This window comes from Parus major, chromosome 2 (assembly GCF_001522545.3).
Source record: "Parus major isolate Abel chromosome 2, Parus_major1.1, whole genome shotgun sequence".
Taxonomy (NCBI): Eukaryota; Metazoa; Chordata; class Aves; order Passeriformes; family Paridae; genus Parus; species Parus major.
The window spans coordinates 148,847,930-148,855,163 of record NC_031769.1 but is presented as its reverse complement, the minus strand read 5'-3'; positions in this window follow the sequence as shown (position 1 = coordinate 148,855,163).

Below are 7,234 nucleotides of genomic sequence, written 5' to 3'. Positions count from 1 at the left end.
TCTTAAGTTCTGTGTAAAAGCTAAAAGGGCACCAAAGACTGTGTGAGAATTGGGGTGGGTGACAGATGCAGCTCGTAGGGATGAACTTAATTTAGAGGCCAATTGAATCCAAAATTTCCTCAGCTTTTTAAGCTGCTCATTCCAATGCTCCAGGTCCTGCAGGTAAAAAGGCCACTGAAAGCTCTCTCTCCTCACCTTGTTTCAGCAGCCAGCAAAATAATGGAGGGACATGGGAACAGCCACCCATAAATATCAGAAATTAGAGCCAAGAATGGTGGCAGCAATGCCACTGACTCCAATTCATTGTTCCCAGAGGATTGTTCCAACAGCTTCTTGTATGACCCAGCTTCTCTTTGTGCAAATGACTCAGCCCAAGAGGACATTTTAAATGACATTTATTATTTACATTTTTATAATGCCTTTGGAGATTGCTTCCCTTTCCCTCGTGCCCCCAGATCTTTCTTTTCATTTCTGCTCCAGCTTTCTCACCGTGCTGTATCATCACGACTGCGAGAGGCAGGGCTGAGGAATAAACAGTGTTTTGAGCACTGCAGGAGGAAAATAAATACAATGCAACAGCTCATCTGTTGAAATTTTAGCCATAACTGGGTGCACTAAAGTCTGCTCATTGTTTGCCAGGGAAGCAGTTTGTATTTCCATGTAGAATTTCCAATCTCAAAGGGCTTTGTAGTAAAGATGATTTAGCAGGCAGACCTCTCCCCTTGTTCAGTCACGATGAAATCATATTTCTCTGTGTTTTCATGGGAATGTAAGACCAAGTGTGCAGCCACAATTTGCCTTTTTGCTTTGTTTTGGTTTTGGTATTTTTTGTCCTGCAGCTCACAATTCCTGCTGTTTTCCCACAGTTTTTGTGTTTGCTTTAGCCTGGAGGTGGCTGCTGTGAGGGGTAAGAGCACACAGATAAGGAGGAGCAAAATTATTTAAGAGTAACTCTCAATCACAACTGAATGCAAAATGTTTTTTTCCGTGCTGTGAAGCACATTAATAGCCTGCCTCCAAATCTTCCTGTCCTTTCCAGGGATTTTTGTACATTTCATTGCTCTTGAGTGAGAAAAAACAAACTCCTTCTCTTTGCTTGGAAATTGGAGAAGCCACTTTAAGCAAACTTGAAGTTTTTGCTGGACCCAAAGAAGGGATTTTGACCAAGGTGAACATTCCCTGAGGCCGTTCTGGGAGACTAAAAGGAGCTTTGTTCCTTTCTGTTCTTATTCACAGTCACATGGTGATGCCCTTTGCTCCTACAGAACTCACCTGGCTGTCCAAGGAGATGTTCAGGCTTTGGCATCTTCCTTATGAACCTTCCTTAACACTCCTGAAGAGCAGCTGAGATAACTCATGTGAGCAAAGGTGATCTCACTGTCAGTGAGGGATGAGGTCACTACACATATCCCATATTTTAACAGGAATTCCCCGTGAAATTACTTGTCTGAGTATGTTCCTCATCCATAAAGAGTGGGAAAAGTTATTTATAAAATGTATAAAATAGTCGGTTTTCCCTGTGTTGGTGTCTGAGCTGATCGATTGATCCACAATCAGAATCATGGTTTGGGTTGGAAGGGACCCTAAAGGTCATCCAGTTCCATCACCTGGCACAGGCAGGAGCACCTCCCACCATCCCAGCTTGCTTCAAACCCTGTCCAATCTGGTCTTGAATGCTTCCAGGGATGGGGCAGCCACAATCACTCTCATTTTCAGGAATGCTGTGTGTGTCTGGGCATAATATGTAAACACTTCACATTTTAAGGTTAATTTAATGCAAAATTGCAGCATCTTTATCCAAAGTGCTGATTAACTCCCCTACTTTGTTCTTTTTTACCCTTCCCTTATGGAAGATATTCAGGGCTAGGTTGTCACCTTAGGACAATAAGAGAGAAAAGTTTTCATTTCCAGCTGCAAAAGAAAGGAGGAAAGAAGGAGGTGAAGAATTTATGGCAGATAGATTTGACATTTCAGCCCAAACCATTCCAGGGCTGAGGACAGATAGCAGTGGGGAAAGCCTGACCCCTTGACATCAGCAGGGATTGAAAAAAAGAAAATTTTCTTCAGTGGAAGAGTGGTTCAACAGCAGAACAGGCTGTCCAGGGAAGGGATGGAGTCACCATCCCTGGAAGTGTTCAAAAACGAGTGGATTTGGCACTTGGTGATATGGTTTAGTGGGCATGGGAACACTGGGTTAAAGGATGGACTTGATGATCTTGGAGGTCTTTTCCAGTCTTAATGATTTGTTGATTTTAAATGGTTTTCACAATTCCAAACCTGTGCTCACCTGTTGATCTCCGCTCCCTGCTCTGCTCAGGACAGGGCTGGACAGAGGTACAGTGTTGGAACCCTGGACACAGAGAATTTCATGATTTCTGTGCTGACAGGCACAGACCCACAAGAAAACACTGTGTTTGACCTGAGGCTATGGAAAAAGCTTCCAGAATTAATAGATAGAACTGAAACTGTAAGTGTGTAGCTTAAACAGAAGTGTGTTATAACACTTGGTGGAAAATTCAGACTTTAAGGCTTTAGAATATAGTAATGTGTATGCAACAAGATGGAAGGCTTAGGGCATTAACCCTCCTTGTTCTTTGACCTTCTTCTTGATGGATTTTAGTAATATTTAATAATATTTAGTAATATTGTGATTGGACAGAAAAGTATGCAGTGCAGAACGCAGATGTTTGGTTATTGGGTTAAAGGTAAAAATAAATTAGCTGGCATTTGATAATTGGATGGTTTATGCTTAAAAGACCTTGTGGACAGAGCCCAGGGTTGCCATTTGTAGCTTGTTAGGTTAGTGTGTAGGAGTACTTACTGTCTGTGAGAATGTAATATCGATAAGAAAAATAAACATCCTAGGTCTGAACGTGAAATCTGTCTCTCTGCTCGTCAATCCCAACCCTGGAGAAAAGAACTGGGCACTTTTACAGTTTTACAGGAGGTGTTCTCTGATATCTCAGCTTTGTAGGTGGTGAATTGCCAGTGACCTTTGCTCACAGAGCGGGGCAGGAACCTGGGGATGAAAATTCTGTGCCCTGAGAAAGGGGCTGAGAATGCACTTCTCCCCTTTTGCCAGTGAAGGAATGAATATTGCAGCGTGCAAGACACTCCAAATTCAGGCTTCTGCTGTTCTGGGCATGTTCAGCTTCTTCCCCTAAGGAACAGTTAACTCCTGGAGGGAACAAATCCTGTCTGGAGACACCTGAAGGGTGAGATGTGTCTCTTTGGTGTTGAGATGGGTTTTATTGCGAGTGAGAAGGGACTGTCTCAGCAGGGACACAGCTGGGAGGCAGCGTGAGCATGTGGCTGCTACCCCACAGCAGGAAAAATTGTCTGTGGCTTCTCTGATGCTTTCTTGAAAAGAATGATTTTGTTGCTGTTTGGAAGGAAACCAAAAAAATGCCAGATCCAAAGGAAATGTTTCAAGTCACTCAGTGCTTCGAATAGGGGAAATGTTTCAACTGAGCTTTTTTCCTTTTTGTAAAATGAAGAAAATTTAAAAATGAGAGTCTGCTTCAAATGCTAAATATCTGTGTTTCATACAAGGGAAAAGTGAGAAAATTATTATCCTGCCTTTTCAGTTCTCTCCACTATTCCCTTGCAATGAAACCTCAAATGTCCTTCAGGTTCTTTGTTCATTTATGAACCCCAGGAAATTGTCACCAGGTTAAGAAGGAAACTTATCAAGAAAATACAAGGATATTTGAAAAATCTGAATCTGTTCTCATCTACCCATAGACTGTTCTCATTCACCAGCATCACTGGGACATCACCAACCCGACACAGGAGATCCAGTAAAAATTATTTGGAAGCTGCCCAGGCTGGCATGGGATGGAAACACAAATTCTCTGGGAATTAGTGCTGACTACTGCAAAGTACCACTGTCGTGATCCCACAGCCCCGTGTGAAGGCACTGATAGAAAGGCAATAATAGCACTTGGAAAATGATAAGTGGCACATTAAACTCTGCTCCTGTTGCTCAGCTCCCAGCGATAACAAGCATTCAGCAACAAATATTAGTTATAAAGATGCAGCACAACGTGTGCCAGGAAATTACAGGCAGAAAAAAATCAATCACCTCAAAGGATGCGGATGCAGCACTAATCTGAGCTCAAAAAATCAGAACTTCTGGGTTTATGCCTGAAACACCCTGGCAGAAGATAAAGGTCTTATCACTTTGCTAAAATGAAAAGTGCAACTTTTTAAGAACAGATTTCTGAACCTGTGGGAGAAATGGCAGCATTCATTTTTGAATGAAGGATTTCAGTATTCCCTCTTCCAAAAAGTTACGGAAGATGGAGATATTGTATGATGAAGGAGATGGAATTTTGATTTGCAAATTCAGAGTCTTGCCCATTGTGATGTTTTTAGAGATTATACTTAATGCAAGATGAATAAAAGAAAAATTTCCAGCTCTCCTGGACTCTGCTGAATGGCTCAATAACCTCGGTGTGAATTTATAATTTGCTGTTGCTTTTCAAAATGCCAAACACAAAGTGAGCGGAAAGAAGACTCGGAGGGGTAGTTAGAGAGGGGATTGGGTTATTGGGGAAGATGATTGAAGAATCCCATTGTGTTTGAGTTTTCCTGACATTTTCTTTGCAGGGAAGGCAGGCTGAGATCAGCATTTCCCCTCTTCTTGACGTGTCTTATCTTCGCAGCCATGTGTTCCTGGGCTGTGTTAATGAGTGTGATATATAATACACTTCACACCGAGCCTGATTTACAAAGGATGGGGTGAAAAACCTGCCATTCCTATGGGATGGGAATCTTAATGGAGCAGAATTTTCTGCAAATGCTACAGGGTTGTAAATAATGGAGGAAGGATAAGAACAGACAAGTCAAGTCAATACCTGAGATGCATCTTAATTGCTCGTCTCAGTACAAAAAAGTAGCAACACATGTTGCTTATGGTGAACTCAGCTGGGCAGATTTTCATGGGTTTAGCTTGATTTGTGTGGCCTGCAGTTGTTATCAATCGTAAAATCACTCAATAATGGAATGGTTTGGGTTGGAAGGGACATTAAAGATGATCTCGTTCCACACCCCTGCCATGGGCAAGGAATCCTTCCTCTAGAGCAGGTGAGGCTCCAAGCCTCATCCAAACTGTCCTTGGACACTTTCAGGGGTGGGAATACATTTATAAGGTCTTGCACCTGGGAAAATAGAAATCAGGAGTGCAGCATGGGCTGGGATCTACCCAGATGGGCATCAGCTCTGTGAAAAGGGACCTGCAGATCCTGGTGGACACTGAGCTCGATGTGAGTGAGCAGAGTCCTGCCATGGACAAGAAAAGCCAACAGGATGCTGGGTGGCATCAACACAGTCATCAGTAGCAGAGAAAAATATCATTATCCCACTCAACTCAGAGCCTGCAAGGCCACACCTGGAATACTGTGTCCAGTTTTGGTCCCTGCCGTACAAAACGTTGTGGAGAGATTGGAGGGGTTCCACAAAACATGATCAAAGGTCTAGGAAAGCTGACATGAGGAAAGACTGAGATAAACAAACTGTGCTTGTTGATCATTGAGAAAAGAAGGCTCAGGGGAGGCCTTAACACCCCATTCCAGTATTTAAAGCGTGGCTGAAAGAAAGATTCCCCTTTTTTTTTGAGCAAGCACATGGAAAAGAGGAGGGGTATTGGGTGCAAGTTACTCCAAGGGAGATTCTGATGGGACACAAGAGGAAAACTTTTACCATGAGGAAAAATGAGTCATGGAATTATTTTCCCAGGGAACTGCTGGATTCTCCAACATTGCACAATTTTAAGATTCAGCTGGACAAGGTGCTGGACCATTCTGTCTAGACTGTGCTTTGGCCAAAAAAGGTTGGACCAGGTCCTTGAGACTCCTTCCAAACTGGCATTCCGTGATTCCATGATTGAAAAGTAGGCTTCCCTGAGCAGAGCAAAGAAAAACTGTTGGAATGAGTTCAGAGGTGCCCATGAAGATGCTCCAAGTGCTGGAGAACCTCTGATCTGGAGCCAGGCTGGGAGAGCTGAGGATGCCCAACCTGGAGAGGAGAAGGCCCCAGGGAGACCTTAGAGCTCCTTCCAGTGCTAAAAGGAACTCCAAAGGTAATGGAGAGGAACCTTTGACCTGATCACAAGGGCATGTAATGACAAGACAAGGGGAAATGACTTTAAAATGCCAGCAGGATAGGTTGGATATTGGGAAGAAATTCTTCCCTGTGAGGGTGGAGGGGCCCTGGCACAGGTTTCCCAGAGAAGCTGTGGCTGCTCCATCCCTGGAAGTGTCCAAGGCCAGGTTGGATGGGGCTTGAAGTAACCTGGTCTGGTGGAAGGTGTCACTGCCCATGGCAGTGGAACTGGGTGATCTTTAACGTTCCTTTCATCCCAAACCATTCTGTGATTCTCTGGTTCAGTGAAATAGAGATGAAAGCAAGTGGTGGCCATTAAAACCTGAAATTCTCCTTCTTGCCACGGTTCATGCACCGCCCCTATGACAAAGCACTGTCCAGACACTGAGTCAAAACAAGACTTCATTTTTCTGGGAGTTGTCTTTGGAAGCCCAGAGACCAAGATTTCCATGGAGATGTGCCTCAGGTGTTTATGTCAGACTCCTTTCTGCTGCACTCTGGGCACTTCTCTCAAGATTGTTGCAATACAAGATACCTAAATATAGATCCTAAATAGATGTGCCTTGATCCTGATGTTTACTAAACATCCATTGTCTCCCAGTGGTCAGTTGTCTAGGAAGCAGAAACTTGGAATTATACACTGTGAGTGTCTGAATTCAAAAAAGAAAAAGAAGTGGTTGGGCTTCAGCTTGATGGGTACAAAACTGAAAGTCAAGTTGGTTCAGTCTGGGGATTTACTTTCATGTTTTCTTCACTTGTAACTGAATGTTTTGCTTCACTTTCGGGTTGTTGAAGTATTTCAGAAGAGCCTTTTCCAGCTAGAGGCTGGGAACAAAAAACCCTGTATTTCTTTTAGAAAGGAGAAGTCAAAGTGTTTTTCTTCCACAGGATTTATTAGATATTTTCAAAATGTTTCAATGGAAAATTAATACTACAGAGGGCACAACGTAATGTATTTACTGATTGAAGGGAATGACCAATTGAACTCCATTGAAACCATTTAAAGGATAATTTTGATCCCTTTGGAAGTCCATCTTCTCTTCTCTTCTCTTCTCTTCTCTTCTCTTCTCTTCTCTTCTCTTCTCTTCTCTTCTCTTCTCTTCTCTTCTCTTCTCTTCTCTTCTCTTCT